Source organism: Petromyzon marinus, chromosome 66 (assembly GCF_048934315.1).
Source record: "Petromyzon marinus isolate PM22_M1 ecotype Great Lakes invasive population chromosome 66, UKy_Petmar_22M1.pri1.0, whole genome shotgun sequence".
Taxonomy (NCBI): domain Eukaryota; kingdom Metazoa; phylum Chordata; class Hyperoartia; order Petromyzontiformes; family Petromyzontidae; genus Petromyzon; species Petromyzon marinus.
This window is the reverse complement of record NC_133732.1, coordinates 7,553,325-7,579,844: the sequence shown is the minus strand read 5'-3', so window position 1 is coordinate 7,579,844 and position 26,520 is coordinate 7,553,325. Positions and strand designations below refer to the sequence as shown.

At 46.2% G+C, this 26,520-nt stretch overlaps 5 non-coding genes across 5 annotated transcripts; 1 reads left to right on the top strand and 4 right to left on the bottom strand.

Moving 5' to 3' along the window:
• Positions 1-17,250: 17,250 nt before the first annotated feature.
• TRNAG-UCC (transfer RNA glycine (anticodon UCC)) lies at positions 17,251-17,322 on the bottom strand. The gene has a single exon. It is a non-coding gene; the product is annotated as a tRNA-Gly (tRNA).
• Positions 17,323-20,463: 3,141 nt separating this feature from the next.
• On the bottom strand, positions 20,464-20,535 carry TRNAG-UCC (transfer RNA glycine (anticodon UCC)). Its single transcript has one exon. It is a non-coding gene; the product is annotated as a tRNA-Gly (tRNA).
• A 2,358-nt stretch (positions 20,536-22,893) lies between these two features.
• Positions 22,894-22,965, top strand: TRNAG-UCC (transfer RNA glycine (anticodon UCC)). Its single transcript has one exon. It is a non-coding gene; the product is annotated as a tRNA-Gly (tRNA).
• A 918-nt stretch (positions 22,966-23,883) lies between these two features.
• TRNAG-UCC (transfer RNA glycine (anticodon UCC)) lies at positions 23,884-23,955 on the bottom strand. Its single transcript has one exon. It is a non-coding gene; the product is annotated as a tRNA-Gly (tRNA).
• A 210-nt stretch (positions 23,956-24,165) lies between these two features.
• TRNAG-UCC (transfer RNA glycine (anticodon UCC)) lies at positions 24,166-24,237 on the bottom strand. Its single transcript has one exon. It is a non-coding gene; the product is annotated as a tRNA-Gly (tRNA).
• Between the last annotated feature and the right edge of the window lie 2,283 nt (positions 24,238-26,520).

Genomic DNA, 26,520 nt, shown 5'->3' with positions numbered 1-26,520 from the left:
TGAACAGACACACATAATCACAACTTTGACTTTTATATATATATGTGGAGATAGCCCTGTGAGCATCATGCGGCTCACAGGGCTATCTCGTGTGCCGTGCCGGCCTTCACTAGGTGGCTATGAGATGTTAACTACCTCGCATGGTGTGCAGGAGGTCGTGGGTTCGATCCCGACCCTGACGATGCCTGCTGCTGCTGTATATTTGGAGTTTGCGTCTCTCTCTCTCTCATCATCATCACTGTGGCAAGGAGATGTTGACTACCTCGCCTGGTTTACAGGAGGTCGTGGCTTCGATCCCGACCCTTGACGCCTGCTGCTGCTGTAGATTTGGAGTCTGCGTCTCTCTCTCATCATCATCATCATCACGGTGGCTATGAGATGTTAACTACCTCGCATGGTGTGCAGGAGGTCGTGGGTTCGATCCCGACCCTGACGATGCCTGCTGCTGCTGTATATTTGGAGTTTGCGTCTCTCTCTCTCTCATCATCATCACTGTGGCAAGGAGATGTTGACTACCTCGCCCGGTTTACAGGAGGGCGTGGCTTCGATCCCGACCCTTGACGCCTGCTGCTGCTGTAGATTTGGAGTCTGCGTCTCTCTCTCATCATCATCATCATCACGGTGGCTATGAGATGTTAACTACCTCGCCTGACGCCTGCTGCTGCTGTATATTTTGAGTCTGAGTCTCTCTCTCTCTCCTAGCGGTCACGTGCATTTTTCTCGGGTGTTCCCCTCCACATTTAGAATCATCATCAGGCCATGATGATGATGATGACGATGAGCCACTTGTTTTGAGCCGCTATCATTTGTGGCAGCCAGTGTCGCTTCTGAACAAGGTCTCTATGGGTCTCTATAGGTCTCTATGGGTCTCTATAGGTCTCTATGGGTCTCTGTGGGTCTTTATTGGTCTCTGTGAGTCGCTGTGGGTCTCTATGGGTCTCTATAGGTCTCTATGGGTCTCTGTGGGTCTCTATTGGTCTCTGTGAGTCGCTGTGGGTCTCTGTGGGTCTCTATTGGTCTCTGTGAGTCGCTGTGAGTCTCTGTGGATAACTATGGTTTTTTGTGGGTCTCTATGAGTTTCAGTGGGTCTCCGTGGGTCTATATTGGTCTCTGTGGATCACTATGGGTTTTTGTGGGTCACTATGGGTCTCTGTGGGTCTCTGTGGGTCTCTATTGGTCTCTGTGAGTCGCTGCGGGTCTCTGTGGGTCTCTATTGGACTCTGTGAGTCGCTGTGGGTCTCTGTGGGTCTCTATTGGTCTCTGTGAGTCGCTGTGGGTCTCTGTGGGGCTCTATTGGTCTATGTGAGTCGCTGTGGGTCTCTGTGGGGCTCTATTGGTCTCTGTGGGTCTCTATGAGTTTCAGTGGGTCTCCGTGGGTTTCTGTGGGGCTCTGTGGGTCTCTATTGGTCTCTGTGGGTCGGTGTGGGTCTCTGTCGGTCTCTATGCGTTCTTGTGGGTCTCTATAGGTCTCTATGGGTCTCTGCGGGTCTCTATGGGTCTCTATAGGTCTCTGTGGGTCGCTGTGGGTCTCTGTGGGTCACTATGGGTCTCTGCGGGTCTCCATGGGTTTATGTGGGTCACTATTCGTCTATTTGGGGCTCTATGGGTTTCTGTGGGTGGGTCGCTATGGGTCTCTGTGGGTCTCTATGGGTTTCTGTGGGTTTCTATGGGGTTCTGTGGATCCATAGAGACCCACAGAGATCCATAAAGACCCACAGAGATCCATAGAGACCCACAGAGATCCATAGAGACCCACAGAGATCCGTAGAGACCCACAGAGATCCATGGAGACCCACAGAGATTCATAGAGACCCACAGAGATCTGTAGAGACCCACAAAGATCCATAAAGACGGACAGAGATCCATAGAGACCCACAGAGATCAATAGAGACCCACAGAGATCCATAGAGACCCACAGAGATCCATAGAGACCCACAGAGATCCACAGAGACCCAAAGAGATCCATAAAGACCCACAGAGATCCATAGAGACCCACAGAGACCCACAGAGACTCACAGAGACCCAGAGAGACCCACAGAGATCCATGGAGACCCACGCTTAAACTAAACTTGCATGTTACCAGGTAAGGCCCCACTGAGACACATGGCTCTTGTTAAGAAGCGGCCTGGCCATCACAAATGATAGCTCAACGAACTGGTCGCTAATCATGATCACGTGACTATTTATAGCAGCCGAATCATCTCAGCGCAACGCTTATCGACGTGGAGGGGTAAAAAACAAAACCGAAGGACCCGGAGGAAAATCCACGCGACCATTGAGAGAGAGAGAGAGAAAAAAAAATACTACAAACTCCAAATCTACAGCAGCAACAGCAGCAGGCATCGTCAGGGTCAGGATCGAACCCCACGACCTCCTGCACACCAGGCGAGGTTGTCAACATCTCCTAGCCACCGTGATGATGATGAGAGAGAGAGACACGCAGACTCCAAATATATAGCAGCAGCAGGCATCGTCAGGGTCGGGATCGAACCCACGCCCTCCTGCACACCAGGCGAGGTCGTCAACATCTCCTCGCCCACGATGGATTGGCCACCGCCGGGCGAGAGGATTTCGCAGCCACGTGCGCTGAGCCCTGGGCACGCGCGCACGCTTCTGGCTTCCGACCTCACCACCGCCCCACCGCGGGTGGGTGGCTGGCACGTCGCAGTAATGCCCGGTGATTAATTCCCATGGCAAATAACATTTGTGTTTGTTTGTTCCACCCGTGCTGTGTGTCTGTGTGTGTGTGTCGCTGGGTCACGTAGCCCGCATGTCCAGTAGCCACCGCATTGCCAAAAGTAAATTTTGTTCGGCCGGATAGAGGTGGGGGGGGCTAAACGGGCGCGGCACGGGCTAGAGAAGAGATGGAGTTGATGTGGTACAGGAGGACGTGGAGCTGAGTGGACTTGCTGACGACTGGTACCAGCGGTGTCAAGATCGGCCTTTGTGGAGGAAGAGGAGGAGGCTTGTGAAGGACGCTGCTAGTGGGCAGTGCCAGGCTAGGTGCACCTTGAGGCTACTGGGGGTCAGTGCCAGGCTAGGTGCACATTGAGGCTACTGGGGCCAGTGCCAGGCTAGGTGCACCTTGAGGCTACTGGGGCCAGTGCCAGGCTAGGTGCACCTTGAGGCTACTGGGGGTCAGTGCCAGGCTAGGTGCACCTTGAGGCTACTGGGGCCAGTGCCAGGCTAGGTGCACCTTGAGGCTACTGGGCAGTTGGAGGCAGTCGCCCTCCAGCAACAATGGAGGGCGGAGGAGCGACGCTCACAACAACGAGCGGAGCGCAGGGTGGCTAAAGCACAGCAGATTGGCACAGTGAGGGGGGGTGGTGCATCTACCGGTCATCTCAGTCGGTCGACCCGTGGCGACCTGCTGGGTCTGTCACCGTGACCTCCTGTCGGCAAGGGCGTTCGACATTTCACGTGGCTTTAAAGTGCACCTAGCCTGGCACAGGCGCCGTGGTGACGTCACCGCCGCTTAGTGGCGAATGGCGGTTGTTGTTGTTGTTGTGGGGGTTGGAGCGGTGGGTAGCGGTAGTGTAGCGGCTAAGGGCCCTGCGCTACCAAACCCGGCCACTCCAAGTTCGACTCCCGCTCACGAGGCCACCAGCACCGGTGGCCACTATCTTGAACCGGTCCTGGGCCTCCCCTAGGTCGACTCGACCTCAAATGAGCGCCTGCTGTTGTGGAGTAAAACATCGCCACCGGGGAGACAAAGGCGGCCGGGCGTGGTGCTGGTGGCCACCCACCCCCTCGTGTGCCACAGTGCCGGTAGCCTTCATAGGTAGCTGCTACTCGCTAAGAGCACTTGCCCCAACACTCCGTTAAAGGCTACGCGGGGGATCTTTGTCTTTGGTGGCGAAGTCGCGGTGGTTCGCGCACTGCGCTACGAACCCAGGGTAGCCGAGTTAGACTCCCACTCCCTACTCACGATCACTGTTTAATTCTTCTTTGGTTCTTTCGGTAGAGTCACGTAGACTGAGAATAAAATAATAAGTTAATACAATAAAATAACCCAATAAAATTCTCACGACGTTTCGGCCACAACACAAGTGGCCTTCATCAGGTGAAGGGACGAGTCAAGAGCCGCATGGCTCACAGGGTTATACCAAGGGACGACACTGTCCTCCAGACAGTCTCGTCCCTTCACCTGATGAAGGCCACTTGTGTTGTGGCCGAAACGTCGTGAGAATTTTATTGTGTTATTTTATTTTATTAATTTATTATTTTATTCACATTCTACGTGGTGACTTTACCGAAAGAACCAAAGAAGATGAATCCTTGCAGTCACGAAAGCTTTAAATCGAAATTTAACCACTGTTTAATTGTTTTTACAGCTTTATTTTGGGTGATTTTGAAAACGTTTTGGTTGGGCCAATGATTGTTTTGTTGTAGTACGGAGTTCGCCTGGTAACTTGAATCTGCATTGTCTTATGGTTGTTATTGTTCGACTTTCATCCCACTGGGATTTTTTTTTGCACGCAGAGTTGGTGTCCGGTGCTTTTTGTCCGGAAGACTTTTGCTGTTTTTTTTCATCCCAGGATTTTTATGTTTGCGCGCAGTTAGTCACTTTAAGACGTTTCTTGGTTCGTGTTTTTGTTTTGTTGCGGTTGCACCCGAGTCAAGAGCCGCATGGCTCACAGGGTTATACCTAATAAATGAAATGAAATTACTCACGGTCAACATCAGCGGCGGGTGCTTGAACCTCTCCTGCGACATTCCGGACTAACCCGATCTAGCCCAACAACGGTCACGCTCTTGGTTGTCTTTTTAAAAGTTGTGAGCGAAGTGAGGAATCAAAGGCGCCTCCCCAAACCACACAGGTGCGAGATGAGCAGTGTCTTACAGTGAGGGGAAAAAGTATTTGATCCCCTGCTGATTTTGTACGTTTGCCCACTGACAAAGAAATGATCAGTCTATAATTTTAATGGTAGGTTTATTTGAACACTGAGAGACAGATTAACAACAAAATCCAGAAAAACGCATGTCAAAATATTATAAATTGATTTGCATTTTAGAGAAATAAGTAATTTGACCCCTCTGCAAAACATGACTTAGTACTTGGTGGCAAAACCCTTGGCAATCACAGAGGTCAGACGTTTCTTGTAGTTGGCCACCAGGTTTGCACACATCTCAGGGGGGATTTTGTCCCACTCCTCTTTGCAGATCTTCTCCAAGTCATTAAGGTTTTGTGGCTGACGTTTGGCAACTCGAACCTTCAGCTCCCTCCACAGATTTTCGATGGGAATAAGGTCTGGAGACTGGCTAGGCCACGGCAGGACCTTAATGTGCTTCCTGTTGAGCCACTCCTTTGTTGCCTTGTCCCTGTGTTTTGGGTCATTGTCAGGCTGGAATACTCATCCACGACCCATTTTCAATGCCCTGGCTGAGGGAAGGAGGTTCTCACCCAAGATTTGACGGTACATGGCCCCGTCCATCGTCCCTTTGATGCAGCGAAGTTGTCCTGTCACCTTAGCAGAAAAACATCCCCAAAGCATAATGTTTCCCCCTCCATGTTTGACGGTGGGGATGGTGTTCTTGGGGTCATAGGCAGCATTCCTCCTCCTCCAAACACGGCGAGTTGAGTTGATGCCAAAGAGCTCCATTTTGGTCTCATTTGACCACAACATTTTCACCCAGTTGTCCTCTGAATCATTCAGATGTTCATTGGAAAACTTCAGACGGGCATGTATATGTGCTTTCTTGAGCAGGGGGACCTTGCGGGCGCTGCAGGATTTCAGTCCTTCATGGCGTAGTGTGTTACCAATTGTTTTCTTGGTGACTATGGTCCCAGCTGCCTTGAGATCATTGACAAGATCCTCCCGTGTAGTTCTGGGCTGATTCATCACCGTTCTCATGATCATTGCAACTCCACGAGGTGAGATCTTGCATGGAGCCCCAGGCCGAGGGAGATTGACATTTCTTTTGTGTTTCTTCCATTTGCGAATAATCGCACCAACTGTTGTCACCTTCTCACCAAGCTGCTTGGCAATGGTGTTGTGTAGGTCTACAATTTTGTCCCTGACATCCTTGGAGAGCTCTTTGGTCTTGGCCATGGTGGAGAGTTTGGAATCTGATTGATTGATTGCTTCTGTGGACAGGTGCCTTTTATACAGGTAACAAGCTGAGATTAGGAGCACTCTCTTTAAGAGTGTGCTCCTAATCTCAGCTCGTTACCTGTATAAAAGACACCTGGGAGCCAGAAATCTTTCTGATTGAGAGGGAGTTCAAATGCTTATTTCCCTCATTAAAATGCAAATCAATTTATAACATTTTTGACATGCATTTTTCTGGATTTTTGTTGTTGTTATTCTGTCTCTCACTGTTCAAATAAACCTACCATTAAAATTATAGACTGATCATTTCTTTGTCAGTGGGCAAACGTACAAAATCAGCAAGGGATCAAATACTTTTTTTCCCTCAATGTATTATCCTAGTAGCACAAGTAGCTACAAATGTTACTTATCAGTGTCTTATTATCCTAGTAGCACAAGTAGCTACTAATGTTACTTATCAGTGTCTTATTACTCTAGTAGCACAAGTAGCTACTAATGTTACTTATCAGTGTCTTATTATCCTAGTAGCACAAGTAGCTACTAATGTTACTTATCAGTGTCTTATTACCCTAGTAGCACAAGTAGCTACTAATGTTACTTATCAGTGTCTTATTATCCTAGTAACACAATGAGCTACACATTCTACTTATCAGTGTCTTATTATCCTAGTAACACAAGTAGCTGCACATGTTACTTATCAGTGTCTTATTATCCTAGTAGCACAAGTAGCTACACATGTTACTTATCAGTGTCTTATTATCCTAGTAGCACAAGTAGCTACTAATGCTACTTATCAGTGTATTATTATCCTAGTAACACAAGTAGCTGCACCTTATCCTTATCAGTGTGTTATTATCCTAGTAGCACAAGTAGCTACACATGTTACTTAGCAGTGTCTTATTATCCTAGTAGCACAAGTAGCTACTAATGTTACTTATCAGTGTCTTATTATCCTAGTAGCACAAGTAGCTACACATGTTACTTATCAGTGTCTTATTATCCTAGTAGCACAAGTAGCTACTAATGCTACTTATCAGTGTTTTATTATCCTAGTAACACAAGTAGCTACACATTCTACTTATCAGTGTCTTATTATCCTAGTAACACAAGTAGCTACAAATGTTACTTATCAGTGTCTTATTATCCTAGTAACACAAGTAGCTACAAATGTTACTTATCAGTGTCTTATTATCCTAGTAGCACAAGTAGCTACACATTCTACTTATCAGTGTCTTACTATCCTAGTAGCACAAGTAGCTACACATTCTACTTATCAGTGTCTTATTATCCTAGTAACGCAAGTAGCTACTAATGCTACTTATCAGTGTATTATTATCCTAGTAACACAAGTAGCTACACATTCTACTTATCAGTGTCTTATTATCCTAGTAGCACGAGTAGCTACTAATGCTACTTATCAGTGTATTATTATCCTAGTAACACAAGTAGCTACACATTCTACTTATCAGTGTCTTACTATCCTAGTAGCACAAGTAGCTACACATTCTACTTATCAGTGTCTTATTATCCTAGTAACGCAAGTAGCTACTAATGCTACTTATCAGTGTATTATTATCCTAGTAACACAAGTAGCTACACATTCTACTTATCAGTGTCTTATTATCCTAGTAGCACGAGTAGCTACTAATGCTACTTATCAGTGTATTATTATCCTAGTAACACAAGTAGCTACACATTCTACTTATCAGTGTCTTATTATCCTAGTAACGCAAGTAGCTACTAATGCTACGGGCCCCGCACCTTCAAAGGCCCTGCGCTAAACGCTTTCAAGCTATCAATTCCGGTTCAGCAATGCTGCACTTGCTTTATCACTATAGTACTATACCACCTTCGACTTTGATGAACGACTGGGTTGTTTAAGGTTAGCGATTTGTCGTCTTATTTGGCTGTACAGCAAATGAAAAAATGCAATTTACTTTACTATGCAAGTTAAAAAAGTTACGTGTTTTAATATTTAATTTTTATTTGTATTTAGGGCCCCTTTATAACAACATTTGCTACAGGCCCCTGCACGTAGCTTCGTCCGGCACTGGAGGTGAGGCATTTATTAAAGTGTGTGTAACTCCACGTGTGTGTATCTAAAGTCGATGTCTATATGTGTGTAAGTCCATATGTGTGTGTGTGTAAGTCGATGTCAGTCTGTGTGAGTCCGTATGTGTTTGTGTGTGTGTAAGTCGATGTGTGTGTGTCCGTCCTTTTCGCCCGGGCAACGCCGGGTACTTACCGCTGGTTCAACAATAATTATCTGAGAGCCTTCGTTAAATCTACTCAAGGGGAGCTGCTGCTGCAAAACATTAACAGCCCGGTAAACAAAGGGCGTCTCCCGCTCGCAACAGACGTTAGCACGTCGCACGCGGATGTCGGTCACTCGCTGCGTTATTTGGGTGAAGCCACCCCACCCCCAGTCAATGAAGAAGCTCTTTTAGGGGATAAAAATAAATCTCGACTTAAAAGCTTTAGTGACTGCTGGAATTCATATTCTTTGGGTGTTTCGGTAACGTCACGTGAAGAGGTTTGAAAGAAATTAACAACCCGTTATTTTCTTTGAAACCTATCTACGCTACTTTTTTTCCCGAAAGACCCAAAGAATACTCTTTAGGAAAGTTCAAGGTTTCCCAGTAGAATCCTTGAAGAGACTACGGGAAACATTTCATATTTATAATGCAAGGCCGTAGCCATGGAGTCAACATTGGGGGGGACGAAATCTTCCAGGGGGTCTGGGGGTCCGTCCTCCCCCCCCCCCCCCCCCCACAGAAAAAAAATCTAAATTTGAAAACGAATTTCCTGCCTAAAATATACAAAAAAAATCACAAACACATAGGATGGACTTTTTATTTATTCTAGATTTGAAGCTTTCGTGACTGCAAGGATCCTTACTCTTTGGTTCTATTCGGTAAAGTCACGTAGGTAAAAAAAAAATAAAACAACAAAAAATCACGACGTTTCGGCCACAACACAAGTGGCCTTCATCAGGTGAAGGGACCGTGCTGTCACGAGGACAGCGTGTTGTGGCCGAAACGTCGTGATTTTTGTTGTTTTATTTTTTATTTTTTTACAACAATGTCTAATAGTGTTATTGTATTTACATTGCTCTGTTTTTTTTTTCTTCTTTTTTACCTTTTCTTGTGTCATTGTATATAATGGCAGAGATTTGGGATTCATAAAGCACAACCATAACCACAATCATATGAACATAAATCTATTTTATAGCAATATATTGGGGAGGGGGAATTTTGAGCATATTTGAATATTATAATTACGGCCTTGATACGGCCTTGATATATAAGATGAGGTTTGCACTCTTTCTGCCAATGAAACATGAATGGCGTCAAGATGTTCAGACACCAACTGGACACTCACGCGCGCCTACTTTGGGCAAGGCGCCAAGTCTGCATTCACCCTTCGCGTCATATTCGTGTGGCAAAGCATGCAAACAAACACGCACTGAAAAAATAATAATGGGGCCGTCCATAAATGACGTCACGCGATTTTGGACGATTTTTTACCACCCCCTCCCCCCACCCTCGTCACACGGCGTCACAAAAAGTCAGACCCCCCCCCCCCCATCAAATATGACGTCACAAAGCTCTGCCCCCCCAAAAATATATATATAAAAAATGTTTCAAATCGCTTTAAACTATTGTCATTGTAGCACGTATTTAATGTGGCGCTGCACTCTGATGTTGTAGGAGAAAACATTTATTTAAAAAAGTCTATTTAATTAAGTAGAACGTGTTGTCTATATTTATTTAATGTTGAGCATTTTGATGTGACGTCACATTTCTTAACACCCCCCCCCCCCCCATCGTTACACATCGTCACAAATGTCTGACCCCCCACCCCCGCTAGGTGCGTGACGTCATTTATGGACGGCCCCCAATGTGCATACATTGTCTTTGAAACTGATTGGCCTCCATCAGAGCTACAGCTTTCCCTTATGGCCTCGTCTCTGCACCAGCAGTGTCAGAGAGCATAGTTTCATAGTTTAGTTTCATAGTTTCATAGTTTAGTTTCATAGTTTAGTTTCATAGTTTAGTTTCATAGTTTAGTTTCATAGTTTAGTTTCATAGTTTCATAGTTTAGTTTCATAGTTTAGTTTCATATTTTAGTTTCATAGTTTAGTTTCATAGTTTAGTTTCATAGTTTCATAGTTTAGTTTCATAGTTTAGTTTCATAGTTTAGTTTCATAGTTTAGTTTCATAGTTTCACTTATTTTGGTATAGCCCTGTGAGCCATTCGGCTCTTGAATCGGGTGCAACCACAACAAACAAAAACACGAACAAGAAAAACATCTTCAAGTGACTTAAGAGAGGACAATGACAAAATGTGAACAGTACAAAGACACTGCAAGTTTTCAGAGTATCAATAGCTCGGGTCGAGCAGCTATGTCGATGGGATAGCCTTTTTGCCAGTATCAATATCATGGTAAAACATTTTTTTTAAATATAATAATAGTTGTCATCCTTTCTGGTAAATAAACAAACCTCTGGATACTTTAACGGACTGTTAGCTGTTTGGTCTGGCCTCTCAATAATGTGCTGTGAAGAAGGGCCATTGTCCGAAACGTCGCCTGTTTTACATATATATTGTTTATCCTATTTAAGGCCGCACACATCCAAGGTAGATACGCACAAAGACAAATATACCCCCGTGTAGCCTCTAACAGACTGTAGGGGCAAGTGCTGTTAGCGAGCAGCACCTATGAAGGCTACCGGCACTGTGGCACACGTGGGGGTGGGTGGCCAGCACCACGCCCGGCCGCCTTTGTCTCCCCAGTGGCGATGTTCACTACACACCGCTACACCAGGTACTCATTTGAGGCTGAGTCGACCTAGGGGACGCCCAGGAACCGGTTCAAATAATCGTCACTGGCGGTGTTGGCCGTGGGCGGGAATCGAATCCTGGTTGTAGCGTTGCAGCGCAGTGCCCTGACCACTACTCTACCGCTCCCCACAAATATTTATATTTATATATAACAGACATCCCTTTATGAATTCACTCGTACGAGAATCGGAATTAATTTCCGAATAATACGGCCGGCAAAAACCGGTGACGAATATTTTAACCGGTATCTGGGCCTCCCCTAGGTCGACGCAGCCTTAAATCGGTAAACCTGCTGCAGTTTGTAGTAAAACGTCGCCACTGGTGAGAGACAAAGGCGGCCAGGCGTGGTGCTGGTCACCCAGGGTATCTGTGGGTCTCTATGGGTCTCAGTGGGTCTCTATGGGTCTCTATGTTTCTCTGTGAGTCTCAGTGGGTCTCAGTGGGTCTCTGTGGGTCTCTGTGAGACTCAATGGGTCTTTATGCGTCTCAGTGGGTCTCTATGGGTCTTTATGGGTCTCAGTGGGTCTCTATGGGTCTCAGTGGGTCTCTGTGAGTCTCTATGGGTCTCTGTGGTTCTCAGTGGGGCTCTGTGGGTCTCTGTGGGTCTCTATGGGTCTCTGTGGTTCTCAGTCGATCTCTGTGGGTCTCTGTGGGTCTCTATGGGTCTCTATGTTTCTCTGTGGGTCTCTATGGGTCTCAGTGGGTCTCTGTGGGTCTTTGTCGTTCTCTATGAGTCTCAGTGGGTCTCTGTGGGTCTCTGTGGGTCTCTGTGGGTCTCAGTGGGTCTCTGTGGGTCTCTATGGGTCTCAGTGGGTCTCTGTGGGTCTTTGTCGTTCTCTATGAGTCTCAGTGGGTCTCTGTGGGTCTCAGTGGGTCTCTGTGGGTCTCTATGGGTCTCAGTGGGTCTCAGTGGGTCTCTGTGGGTCTCTATGGGTCTCAGTGGGTCTCTATGGGTCTATATGAGTCTCAGTGGGTCTTTGTGGGTCTCTGTGGGTCTCTATGGGTCTCAGTGGGTCTCTATGAGTCTCAGTGGGTCTCAGTGGGTCTCTATGGGTCTCAGTGGGTCTCAGTGGGTCTCTATGGGTCTCTGTGGGTCTCTATGAGTCTCAGTGGGTCTCAGTGGGTCTCTATGAGTCTCAGTGGGTCTCAGTGGGTCTCTATGGGTCTCTGTGGGTCTCTATGAGTCTAAGTGGGTCTCTATGGGTCTCTATGAGTCTGTAGAAAACCGCGTTTAGAGTATTTGTCTGACGATGACGATGACATTCCCACGTGACGATGACGATTATATCAGCCACTGGGTTTAGCTGCTCTTATTCGTCATAGCCAGGGTCGCTTCTGAAACAAAAAAAACTTCCGCGTAGCACCCCAGTGGGACCTACAGAAATAGTTCATGGAAGCGTGTGTGTGTGGGTTAATAAACAAGCTACGGTGTAAATAAATAACAACGTTAAAATCCTTGTTTTTTTTTTTTAACCCCGAAAAACGACAGCTTGCAATGCGTTAACGGTGTGCGGGAGAGCTTCCCGTTCAAAGTCGTAAGTTGCGTATTGAGACGAAAACGCCTTCCCAGCGAAGGACGGGGTGGCGGTAGTGGGAGGGTGAATGGGTGGGTGATGGGCCATCTGTAATCGCCTTTCGAGGCGAGGCACTAGACGGGCGAGTGTCGTAGATTCCCCACCCACCCACCCACCCCCCCTTTGTTGCTGCTGTTCGTTGTTTACGCAGCGCCTAGGGGAACAATGGGCAGAGCAGAGAGGCGGCCCTGCGGAAGGTTCACGTCGCGTTGATCCTCGCGATACATAAGAAGGCGATTGCTAACACAAGGGAAACAAAAATGTGGACTCTTGTCTGGACCGGGTGGGGTTGCTACGTCTTTGTCTCATTGCGCCGAGGCCGTAGCCATGGAGTCAACATTGGGGCGGGGCGGGGGCAAAATCTTCCAGGGGGTCTAGGGGTTCCCCCCTCCCCCCCCCCAGAAAAAAAATCTAAATTTGAAAACTTATTTCCTGCCTAAAACATTAAAAAATTCACAAACACATGGGATGGACTTTTCATTTATTTTTTACAATAATGTCTAATAGTGGTATTGTATTACGTTGCTCTGGTTTTTTTTTACCTTTCTAGATTTAAAGCTTTCGTGACTGCTAGGATCCATACTCTTTGGTTCTATTGTATGTAATGTTTGAGATTAGGGATTAATAAAGTACAACCACAACCACAATCATATGAACAAAAATCTATGCGTTGATTTATATAAAGACAAGTCCAGATAGTGTGGCCAAGGTTTAGCAAATTGTTGTTTTTATTTAAGATAGCATAGCAATTTGTTTTATTTTACAGCAATACATTGGGGGTGACATTTTGAGCAATATATTATAATTAGGGCCTTGCCACACACACACACACACACGGAGAAAAAAAGCTCCCGAGTCGAGAGTCGAACTCGAGTGTTCGTTGCTGCGAGGCGCAGCTACGCAGCACCACCGCCCTACGCATTAGCAACGCTTTGTGGCCGCTTTTTTGAAATGCGCCCGCAACTCGCCTCTCAAAGAGACGGAGCACGTGGCCGCGCCTCCGCATCACAATGAGAGCGGCGGCACCACGTGGGGCTAGAGGGGGCGGGGCGAGGGGTTAGGGAGGGAGAGGGCGACGGGGGGAGGGTCACTGGGGGGGGGGAGGGGAAGGGCCGCAACGATGCCCTCAATCGTGAACATTAGAATGTGATTTGTTTTATTTTAGTTTTATTTTAGTTTTATTTTATTTTAATTTTATTTTATTTTAATTTTATTTTATTTTTATTTCTAACTACGTGACTTTACCGAAAGAACCAATGATTATCAGAATGAGATTTTGGTATTTCTACTGCAGGAGGAATCTGATGAGCTATGAAGCTCTTTGCTCACAGATGTCCCAGTAGGGTCGCGGGTCTGAGCTGGGGTGGGCGGATATGGGGGAGGGCGATGGGGAGGAATGAACTATAAACTATTTTTTCTTTAATTTACCAAGTGTAAGGCCCCACTGATCTATGTAGCTTATTGTTCATAAGCGACCCTGGCTATCACAAACGATGGCTCAACAGAGTGGGCTCATCCTCATCATCATCGTCACGTGGAATGTTATAGCAGTGGCGAAATACTCTAAACTCGGGTATCTACTGATTCATAGAGACCCATAGAGACCCAGTGAGATCCACTGAGACCCATAGAGACCCACAGAGGCCCATACAAACTCATACGGACCCACAGAGACCCACAGAGACGCATAGAGACCCACAGAGACCCACAAAAACCCACAGAGACCCACAGAAACCCATAGAGACCCACAAAGACCCACAAAAACCCACAGAGACCCACAGAGACCCACAGAAACCCATAGAGACCCACAGAGACCCACAAAAACCCACAGGGACCCATAGAGACCCACAGAGACCCAAAGAGACTCATAGATACTCTATGGGTATCTATTGGTCTCTGTGCATCTACATGAGTCTCTATGGGTCTCTTTGGGTCTCTGTGGGTCTCTATTGGTCTATGTGAGTCTCTATGAGTCTCAGTGGGTCTCTGTGGGTCTCAGTGGGTCTCTATGGGTCTCTATGAATCAGTAGATACCCGAGTTTAGAGTATTTCGCCACTGCTATAACATTCCACGTGACGATGATGATGAGGATGAGCCCACTCTGTTGAGCCATCGTTTGTGATAGCCAGGGTCGCTTATGAACAATAAGCTACATAGATTAGTGGGGCCTTATACTTGCTAAAATAAAGAAAAAAATGTTTATAGTTCATTCCTCCCCATCGCCCTCCCCCATATCCGCCCACCCAGCTCAGACCCGCGACCCTACTGGAACATCTGTGAACAAAGAGCTTCATAGCTCATCGGATTCCTCCTGCAGTAGAAATACCAAAATCTCATTCTGATAACCTTTGGTTCTTTCGGTAAAGTCACGTAGTTAGAAATAAAAATAATAATTACATTAAAATAAAATCAAAATAAAATTTAACTAAACATAAAACTAAAATAAAACTAAAATAAAACAAATCACATTCTGATGTTCACGATTGAGGGCATCGTTGCGGCCCCTCCCCTCCCCCCCCAGTGACCCTCCCCCCGTCGCCCTCTCCCTCCCTAACCCCTCGCCCCGCCCCCTCTAGCCCCACGTGGTGCCGCCGCTCTCATTGTGATGCGGAGGCGCGGCCACGTGCTCCGTCTCTTTGAGAGGCGAGTTGCGGGCGCATTTCTAAAGAGCGACCACAAAGCGTTGCTAAGGCGTAGGGCGGTGGTGCTGCGTAGCTGCGCCTCGCAGCAACGAATACCCGAGTTCGACTCTCAACTCGGGAGCTTTTTTCTCTGTGTGTGTATGTGTGGTGTTTGTGTTTTCTCACCGTGTGCTGCAGAGTGTGAGTGACTGGTGAGTGAGTTGGTGAGTGAATCGGTGAGCGAGTGGGTGAGTGTATGAATGAGTGGTGAGTGAGTGGGTGGGTGAGTTTGTTGAGTGGGTAAATGGGTGAGTGAGAGTGTCTGCGAGTGAGTTGATGAGTCTTTGTGAGTCAGTGGTGAGTCAGTGGGTGAGTGTGAGGGTGAGTGAGTGGGTGAGTTGGTGGTGAGTTTGTTGAGTGGGTAAATGGGTGAGTGAGAGTGTCTGCGTGTGAGTTGATGAGTCTTTGTGAGTCAGTGGTGAGTGAGTGGGTGAGTGTGAGGGTGAGTGAGTGGGTGAGTTGGTGGTGAGTTAGTTGAGTGGGTAAATGGGTGAGTGAGAGTGGAGGAATCCCCCCCACCCCCTCCTCACCCCCCTGCCCCCCCTCACCCCCCTCACCCCCCTCACCCCCTGCTCCTCACCTCCCACTGCCCACGCTCCCTTTGCAATGCGCAGTGGCTGGAATCTGTTAGCATTGAAACTCAGTCGTCAATTACCGACCCGAGTGAGCTAAACAAATGGAAATTGTTCGCAAATGAACAAAACCACTCCACCATTTCCATGTCAATGGCAACCCCCTGCTCCACCGATGAGTGCGGTAGGCTACGTACAGTGCGAAGGAAGTTCAACATACACACGCTACACTATACACTACACTATACACACTATACACCACACTATACACTATACACTACACTATATACTACACTATACACTACACTATACACTACCATATACACTACACTATACACTACACTATACATTCCACTATACACTACACTATACACTACACTATACATTACACTATACACTACACTATACACTACTATACACTACACGATACACCACACTATACACTACACTATACACTACAATATACACTACACTATACACTACACTATACACACTACACTATACACTACACTATACACTACACTATACACACTACACTGTACACTACACTATACACTACACTATACACTACAGTATACACTACACTATACGCACTACACTATACACTACACTATACACTACACTATACACTACACTATACACACTACACTATACACACTACACTATACACTACACTATACACTACACTATACACTACACTATACACTACCATACACTATACTATATACTCCACTATAATACAACACCATATACTACATACTACAATATGCACTACTGTACAGTACACTATACACTACACTATACGCTACACTATACACTACTATACACTACACTAATATGCACTGTACTGTATACTACTATACACTACACTATACACTACACTACACACGACTATATACGACATTATGAACTACTATACACTACACTATACACTACTATACACTACAGTACACACTACACTATATACGACTATATACTACACTTTAACTACTATACACTACACTATACACTACTATACACTACAGTACACACTACACTATACACGACTGTATACTACACTATACACTACACTATGCACGACTATACACTGCACTATACACTAAATTATACACTACACTATACACTACACTATATACTACAATACACTACACTATACACTACACTATACACTACACTATACGCACTATACATCACACTATACATCACACTATACACTACACTATACACTACACTATACACTACACTATACACTACACTATACACTACACTATACACTACACTATACACTACACTATACACTACACTATACACTACACTATACACTACAATACACACGCCACTACACCACTATTCTAAATTAAAACCTAATTAATTTACAACCGATGGTTGTTGTTGTGTTAGTTTATTGTTGTTGTGTTAGTTTGTTGTTGTTGTGTTAGTGTTGGCTACGTACGGTGCGAAAGAAGTTCAGCATACATACAAATAAATAATCCCTTACGTATTAAAAAAAAGACGTGAGTTACATGCGACAGCCGGGAATCGAACCCGGGTCAACTGCTTGGAAGGCAGCTATGCTCACCACTATACCACTGTCGCTGTTGCTCTTGAGCAGCTTGCTGTTGACACAGTTATCATCATCATCATCATTACCTCCAAACATCATCATTACCACCATCACCATCATTACCACCACCATCATCATCATCACCACCATCATCATTACCACCATAACCATCATTTCCACAAACATCATCACCACCGTCACCATCATTACCACCACCATCATCATCATTACCACCATCACCATCATTACCACCAACATCATTACCACCATCACCATCATTACCACCAACATCACCCTCATCATCACCACTATCATCATCATTACCCCCAACATCAGCATCACCACCATCATCATTACCCCCAACATCATCACCACCATCATCATCACCACTATCATGATCAATTCCACCACCATCATCATCATTACCACCATCATCATCATTACCACCACCATCACCACTTTCATCATCATTACCACCATCGCCACCATGATCATGAATCACGATTATTTATTTATTTGCCATGATTGTCACCTCAATACAAAATCCACATTATTCTTAATACTATAAATGCGTGTGGTACTACACATATATACGTGTGTAATACTACATATATATGCGTGTAATACTACATATATATGCGTGGAACCTCTATATATGTGTGTAATACTACATATAGGTGTGTGTGTGATACTATATATATGTGTGTAATACTATATGTGTGTGTAATACCACAAAAATATGTGTGGAATCTCCATATATATAAAATGCAAAGTTGTGATTAGTGTGTCTGTTCAAAATGTTTAGCGTACTTCCCGACATGCAACAAACTTGGAATTTGCCATGTGGGTACTTTCCAGACTGTACACCACGCAAACATTATAAAAATATACTTTTGGTTTTTAGAGGGGGGGGGGGAGCTCAATAATGCATTTATTTTTTGCACGGCAAGTGAGCTGTGACGTCACATCTGTCACGTGACCCGCGCACGTGGAAGCGTAACGCATTGTAGTGTAGTGGTTAGCGCGCCGCGCAACGAACCCGGCGAACCGAGTTCGATTCCCGCTCACGGCCACCACCGGTGACGATTATTTTTTAACCGCTCCTGGGCCTCCTCTAGGTCGACTCAGCCTCAAACGAGTAACTGTTGTGGTGGGTGAACATCGCCACTGGGGAGACAAAGGCGGCCGGGTGTGGTGAATCCAAGTTCCAGGTCGAAGCCGGGTAGTACAGCTAGTACTATATATGCGTGGAATACTACATATGTGTGTTGAACTTCTTTCGCACCGTACGCAGCCAACCGTGGCTACTCGGAGGTGCGAGGGGAATGGACAAACAACTAAGCACAACAACAATAAAAACAACACCAACAATAACAACAACGAGCAGCAGTTCCACAGAAATGAGTTCGTAACCGAGTGAGCCACCGGTTGGCTCGACTCTTTAACAAAGTCTGTAATAAAGTCACAGTCTAACACGCAGTAGCAGCCTGTCACTAACAATATTACTGCCATAATCTTTGGTTCTATCGGTAAAGTCACGTAGGTTATTTATTTTATTTTATACCAACGCGACTTTACCGATATAACCAAAGAGTATGGATTCCTGCAGTCACGAAAGCTTCAAATCAAGATTACTACGATAATACAGCAAAGAATGTGTGTCCCGCGCGTGACGTCACTCCACTTGAGGCCCACTCCCCCTCGTGACGTCACTCCACATGAGGCCCACCACCCACGTGACGTCACTCTACATGAGGCCCACCCCCCGCGTGACGTCAATCCACTTGAGGCCCACTCCCCCGCGTGACGTCACTCTACATGATACCCACCCACCCGCATGACGTCACTCCACATGAGACCCACCCGCGTGACGTCACTTCACATGTGGTCCACTCCCCCGCTTGACGTCACTCCACACGAGGCCCACCCCCCCTGCTTGACGTCATTCCACATGTGGCCCACCCCCCGCGTGACGTCACTTCACATGTGGCCCACCCGCCGCTTGACGTCACTCCACATGAGGCCCACCCGCCGCTTGACGTCACCTCACATGAGGCCCACCCCCCCGCTTGACGTCACTCCACACGAGGCCCACCCCCCGCGTGACGTCCCTCCACATGAGGCCCACCCCCCCCCGTGTGACGTCACTTCACATGAGGCCCATCCCCCGCGTGACGTCACTTCACACGAGGCCCACCCCCCGCGTGACGTTCCTCCAAATGAGGCCCACCCCCCCCGTGTGACGTCACTTCACATGAGGCCCACCCGCCGCTTGACGTCACCTCACATGAGGCCCACCCCCCCGCTTGACGTCACTCCACACGAGGCCCACCCCCCGCGTGACGTCCCTCCACATGAGGCCCACCCCCCCGTGTGACGTCACTTCACATGAGGCCCATCCCCCGCGTGACGTCACTTCACATGTGGCCCACCCCCCGCTTGACGTCACTCCACACGAGGCCCACCCCCCCGCGTGACGTCACTTCACATGTGGCTCACCCCCCCCGCGTGACGTCACTCCACATGAGGCCCACCCCCCCCCCCGCGTGACTTCACTCCACATGAGGCCCACCCCCCGGCGTGACGTCACTCCCCCGGAATCCAACCCCCCCGCGTGACGTCACTTCACATGAGGCCCACCCCCCGCGTGACGTCACTCCAGATGAGGCCCACCCCCCCTAATTAATATTCATGAGCGGGAGTGATTTTTACACGAACGCAGAGGAAGGTCGCGTTGAATTAAAAATAATTTATTACGCAAAGCCGCTTCAAATATGACGTTTCTTTACAGAAAGTGACGGTGAAAAATAAATCTACGCAGCACAGCGCTGCATCGTGCGTGACGTCACTGCAAGAGCCCCCCCTTCATTAATATTAATGAGCGGGTGACGTCACTCCACATGCCGCACCCCTCCCTCATTAATAATCATGAGCGAGTGACGTCACTCCACATGGGGCAATCCCCCCTCCCTCTCATTAATAATCATGAGCTGAACAATTTTTCATTGAATATTTCAGATTCACTGCAATAGACACCCGCCCTTGGACGGGCAAATGAAGAACGAGTTGTCCATGGTAGAGGCTTGATTTGGGGTTACATCACGCGATTTAACCTCCAAAAAAAACCTCATCAATGGATAATAAAACAACACGTTCAGTTAAATTTAAAGACTTGCGACAGCCGGGAATCGAACCCGGGTCAACTGCTTGGAAGGCAGCTATGCTCACCACTATACCACTGTCGCTGCTGGTGTTGATCCACTCATTATCATCACCATCATCACCATTATCATCATCATCACCATTATCATCATCATAACCACCATCATAATCATCATCACTACTATCATTACCACCATCATCACCATTATTATCACCATCATTAGCACCACCATCATCATCACGACTATCATCACCATCACCACCATCATCACCATCATCATTACCTCCAACATCATCATTACCACCATCATTACCACCACCATTACCACCATCATCACCATCATTACCATCATCACCATCATTACCTCCAACATCATCATTACCATCATCATCACCATCATTACCCCAACGTCATCATTACCATCATCATCGTCATCATCACCATCATCACCATCATTACCCCCTACATTATCATCACCACCATCATCACCATCATTACCCCCAACATCATCATTACCATCATCAGCATCACCATCATCACCACCATCATAAATCACGGATAAATATATAAATATATTTCTATATATTTGCCATCATTTTCATCATTTTCACCTCAATACAACATCCACATTATTGCTCATACAGTACTATATATGTGTGTAATACGACACATATATGTGTGTAATACCATATATATGTGTGGACTACCATATATATGAGTGTAATACTACACATATATGTGTGTAATACCATATATATGTGTGTAATACCATATATGTGTGTGGAATACCATATATATGTGTGTAACACCATATATATGTGTGTAATATCATATATATGTGTGGAATACCATATATATGTGTGGAATACCATATTTACGTGTGTAATACTACACGTATGTGTGTAATGCTACACATATGTGTGTAATACCATATATATGTGAGTAATACCATATATATGTGTGTGTAATACTCCGCATACATGTGTGGAATGCTACACAAAATGTGTGTTGAACTTCTTTCACACCGTACGTAGCCAACCGTTGCTAATCGGAGGTGCGAGGGGAAGGACACCAACACTAAACACAACAATAACAACAATAACAACAACAACAAATAACAACAACGAGCATCAGCTCCACAGAAATTAGTTTGTAACCGAGTTCACCAGTCCGTCCGTCAACATTGGAGGAGCGAGCCACCAGTTTTACGCAATTCTTGGCTGGACACGTCATCTATAACAAAGTCACGGTCTAACACGAAGGAGCAGGCTGTCTGGACCAATATTCGCCATGATAGAGGTTTTATTTGGGGTTGGTTACATCAGAGCTGATCCCCTGAATCCATCGCTTCAGTTCAAACTAAAGAAATATAAAGCCATTTCAGACTTGCAACAGCCGGGAATCAAACCCTGGTAATTTGCTTGGAAGGCAGCTATGCTCACCACTATTCCACTGTCGCTGTTGCTGTAGAGCACCTTGCTGTTGACCCACTCATCATCAACATCACCACCGTCAACATCATCATCAGCCACGATCAATTCAACTGCTGTGAGCGTCAGCCGTGGCAGTGGTATAGTGGTGAGCATAGCTGCCTTCTAAACAATAACCAGGGTTCGCTTCCCGGCTTTTGCAAGTCTGAAACGGCTTCATATTTTTATTTAAAGCTTTCGTGACTGCAGGGATTCATATTCTTGGTTCTTTCGGTAAAGTCACCACGTAGAAGGGAAACAATAAAATAATAAAAATATAAAACGATAAAATTCTCACGACGTTTCGAATGCAACACAAGCGATCATCGTCAGGTGTGAAAACCACAGCAAGAAAATTTGAAAAAAGTGGCGGTTATTTTTTTACGTTAGCACCACGGAGAGCGATTTGGCAGTTTTGTTCAGATGGACGAGTCCATCTATGTTCGGAAAAGAGGAGGGGGGAGACGAAAAATAATGGATGCGGTCTGAAAGCCACCGTAAGCATGAACAATCAATTAAAACCCGAAATGGTTTAGCAAATCCTTCCAATGATTACTAAGCCAGAATCCATCTTCTCGGTTGAAATTGTCTCTGTGTTTGTATATGTGGATAGCCTCACGAACGAATCTCTCATGGTAGCCAGATGGCTTGCAAATAACCTCTGTCTTGGAGAAGTCAATGTCATGTGAGCCTACTGAATTACAACAGTGATCTGCCACGGCCGAGGTGTTGGCTTTATATTTATTTAGTTTTAACAGAAGAGATGAATTCAGGAGATCAGCTCTGCGTGGTAACATTTTGACTTCGCAAGATCGAGAGGGTGGCAACGGATTTGGGGAAGAGGAAGCCTTCATCCAGCAGTGGATTGAGCGTGGCTGATGATGATGTTGACGGTGGTGATGATGATGGTTGTAATGATGATATTGGAGGTAATGATGATATTGATGGTGGTGATGATGACTGTGTCAGCAGCGACAGTGGTATAGTGGTGAGCATAGCTGCCTTCCAAGCAGTTGACCCGGGTTCGATTCCCGGCTGTCGCACGCAAATTCACATTTTATATACGTACATATATATGGTATCTTTTCTAGTCACGTAGGCAAAAAATAAAACAACAAAAATCACGACGTTTCGGCCACAACACAAGCGGCCTTCATCAGGTGAAGGGATCAGGCTGTCCAAAGAGTATATAGTATCTTGTACTTTATTTGCCAAGTGTTCAGATTCGTGCCGAGGTGAATAAACGAACGCGAGGCATTGCACAGAGTAGACGATTAATCTCACAGGGGGGAATTGCTTTATTCAACTCAGCAAACAGCAAGTCGGAACCTCGTCGTAAACCTCACCGCTAGGTTGGGTTGCCACACGCACACACCCAGGCGCACTTTAAACTACACGATCTGTGGAGTATTTGGTTCTTTCGTTCAAGTCACGTAGGGAGAAGAAAAAAGTAATAGATCGTAACACAAGAAATCGTCATCAGGTGGTACAACCACAGCAAGTTTTCTTGCTCCACAGCAAGTTTTCTTGCTGTGGTTGTCCCACCTGATGACGATTGCTTGTGTTGCGATCTATTACTTTTCAACCTTACGCGACTTCACCGAAAGAACCACAGAGTGTGGATTCCCGCAGTCACGAAAGCTTCAAATCAAGATTGCACTCTTTGTCTGTGTACCAGGTGAGCCCCACTCAGCCGCTGTGTAGTAGTAGAGCATCAGCATCATCAGCAGCAGCAGCTACTTTCTCAGAAGCGACCTGGCTGGCTGTCACAAATGATGGGCCCCTCAACGAAGCAGGCTTACCACGTGGACATTGAGAGCGGCAGCAGCATCCCACATACTCTGAACGCGTGGGTTTGTAAAACGTGCATGGGGGAAAACACGGAGGAGGCAGGGCAGAGGAGATGATTTCCTAACATCCATTTCCACTAAAAAAATTATATTTATAAAAAATAGCAGATTTGCGACAGCCGGGAATCGAACCCGGGTCAACTGCTTGGAAGGCAGCTATGCTCACCACTATACCACTGTCGCTGTTGCTGTTGAGCAGTTTGCTGTTGACCCATTCATCATCATCACCACCACCATCAACAACATCGCGAGCCAGGCTCAATCCACTGCTTGATGAAGGCCTCCCCCCCTCATCCGTTGTCACACTCTCGATCTTGCGATGTTAAATTTTACCACTCACAGCTGATCTCCTGACTCCAGCTGTTAAAATAAATAATTAAAACAACTCAGACTTGCGACAGCCGGGAATCGAACCCGGGTCAACTGCTTGGAAGGCAGCTATGCTCACCACTATACCGCTGTTGCTGTTGAGCAGCTTGCTGTTGACCCACTCATAATCACCACCACCATCAGGCTCAATCCAGTGCTGGTGATGATGATGACGATGATGGTGATGATGACGATGGTGGTGGTGATGATGACGATGGTGGTGGTGATGATGGTGGTGGTGGTGGTGATGATGATAACGATGATGATGATGGTGGTGATGATGACGACGATGATGGTGGTGGTGATGATGATGATGGTGGTGATAATGATGGTGGTGATAATGATAATGGTGGTGATGATGGTGATGATGATGGTGGTGGTGATGATGGTGGTGATGATGATGGTGGTGATGGTGGCGGTAATGATGGTGGTGATGATGATGGTGGTGATGGTGGCGGTAATGATGATGGTGGTGATGATGGCGGTAATGATGATGGTGGTGATGATGATGGTGGTGATGATGATGGTGGTGATGATGATGGTGGTGGTGGTGGCGATGATGATGGTGGTGATAATGATGATGGTGGTGATAATGATGATGATGGTGGTGGTGATGATGGTGGTAGTGATGATGATGATGGTGGTGATGATGATGGTGGTGATGATGATGGTGGTGATGGTGATGATGGTGGTGATGATGATGGTGGTGATGATGATGGTGGTGGTGGCGATGATGATGATGGTGGTGATGATGATGGTGGTGATAATGATGGTGGTGATGATGGTGGCGATGATGATGATGATGATAATAATGGTGGTGGTGATGATGATGATGGAGGTGGTGTAGTGGTGAGCATAGCTGCCTTGTGACCCGCGTTCCATTCCCGGCTGTCGCAAGCCAGATCATGTTTTTGTTCATACGTGCACGCCTTGATTGTTTACACGCCTCGACGAACTTCTTTCGCACCGTACTTAGCCAACCGCGGCCAATCGGAGGCGCGGGCGGACAGACAACAAACAAACAACAACAGCAGCAAGCAAGCAGCAGCAGCTCTAACGAGTTCGTCAATCCGTCGATGCATTCGTCAGCGTGGCCTCAACCGAGACAGACGCGTAAACAAACTATCTCAAGTAAGAGGCAACGTTTCGGGCAACGGGCCTTCTTCATAGCGCAGTGGAGTCTATGAAAAAAGGGTCTTCGGTGGGGCGGAGTCTATGCAGAAGGGGCGGTGTCTATTAAAGGGACCTGGGCGGAGCCTATGCAGAAGGGGCGGTGTCAATGAAAGGGGGCGGGGTCTATGAAAGGGGGTAAGGCGGGGCGGACTCTATGCAGAAGAGGCGGTGTCTATTAAAGGGGGCGAGGTCTATGAAAGGGGGCGGGGTCTATTAAAGGGGGCGGGGTATGTGTTGGAAGGGACCAGAGTTTCATATTCTTAGCTCTTTCGGTAAAGTCACGTTGAAGGGAAACAATAAAATAATAAAATATATATAACAATAAAATCATAAAATATATAAAACAATAAAATAATAAAATTAATATAAAACAATAAAAATTCTCACGACGTTTCGACCATAACACAAACGGTCGTCATCAGGTGTATCGGTTTGCATAAATTTATTTATTTTTAAACGGTGTATTTATTTATTTATAAAAAACGTCAGCGCCACGCGCAGCGATTTGGCAGTTTATTTAGAAGGACGAGTCCATCTATGTTCTGAAAGAGGAGGGGGGAGACGAAAAATTTATGTATGCTGTCTGAAAGCCACTGTAAGCGTGAACAATCAATTAAGACCTGAAATGGTTTATCAAATCTTTCCAATGATTGCTAAGCCAGAATCCATCTTCTCGGTTGAAATTCTCTCTGTGTTTGTATATGTGGATAGCCTCATGATCGAATCTCTCATGGTAGCCAGATGGCTTACAGAGAACCTCTGTCTTGGAGAAGTCAATGTCATGTGAGCCTACTGAATTATAACAATGATCTGCCACGGCCGAGGTGTTGGTCCTACCGTGTTTAAGGTCTGCTTTGTGTTCACGAATGCCGTCCGAGACATGGCGTTTGGTTTCTTAAAAGGGGGCGGAGGGTCTATAAAAAGTGGGCGGAAACTATTAATGGGGCGGAGTCTATAAAAGGGGGTGGGGTTTATGAAAAGGGATTCATTATTTTTTATTTAAAGCTTTCGTGACTGCAGGAATTAATATTCTTGGTTCTTTTGGTAAAGTCACTTTTTTCAAATTTTCTTGTTGTGGTTTTCACACCTGATGATTGCTTGTGTTGCGGTCGAAACGTCGTGAGAATTTTATTGTTTTATATTTTTTTATTATTTTATTGTTTCCCTTCTACGTGGTGGTGACTTTACCGAAATCACCAAGAATAT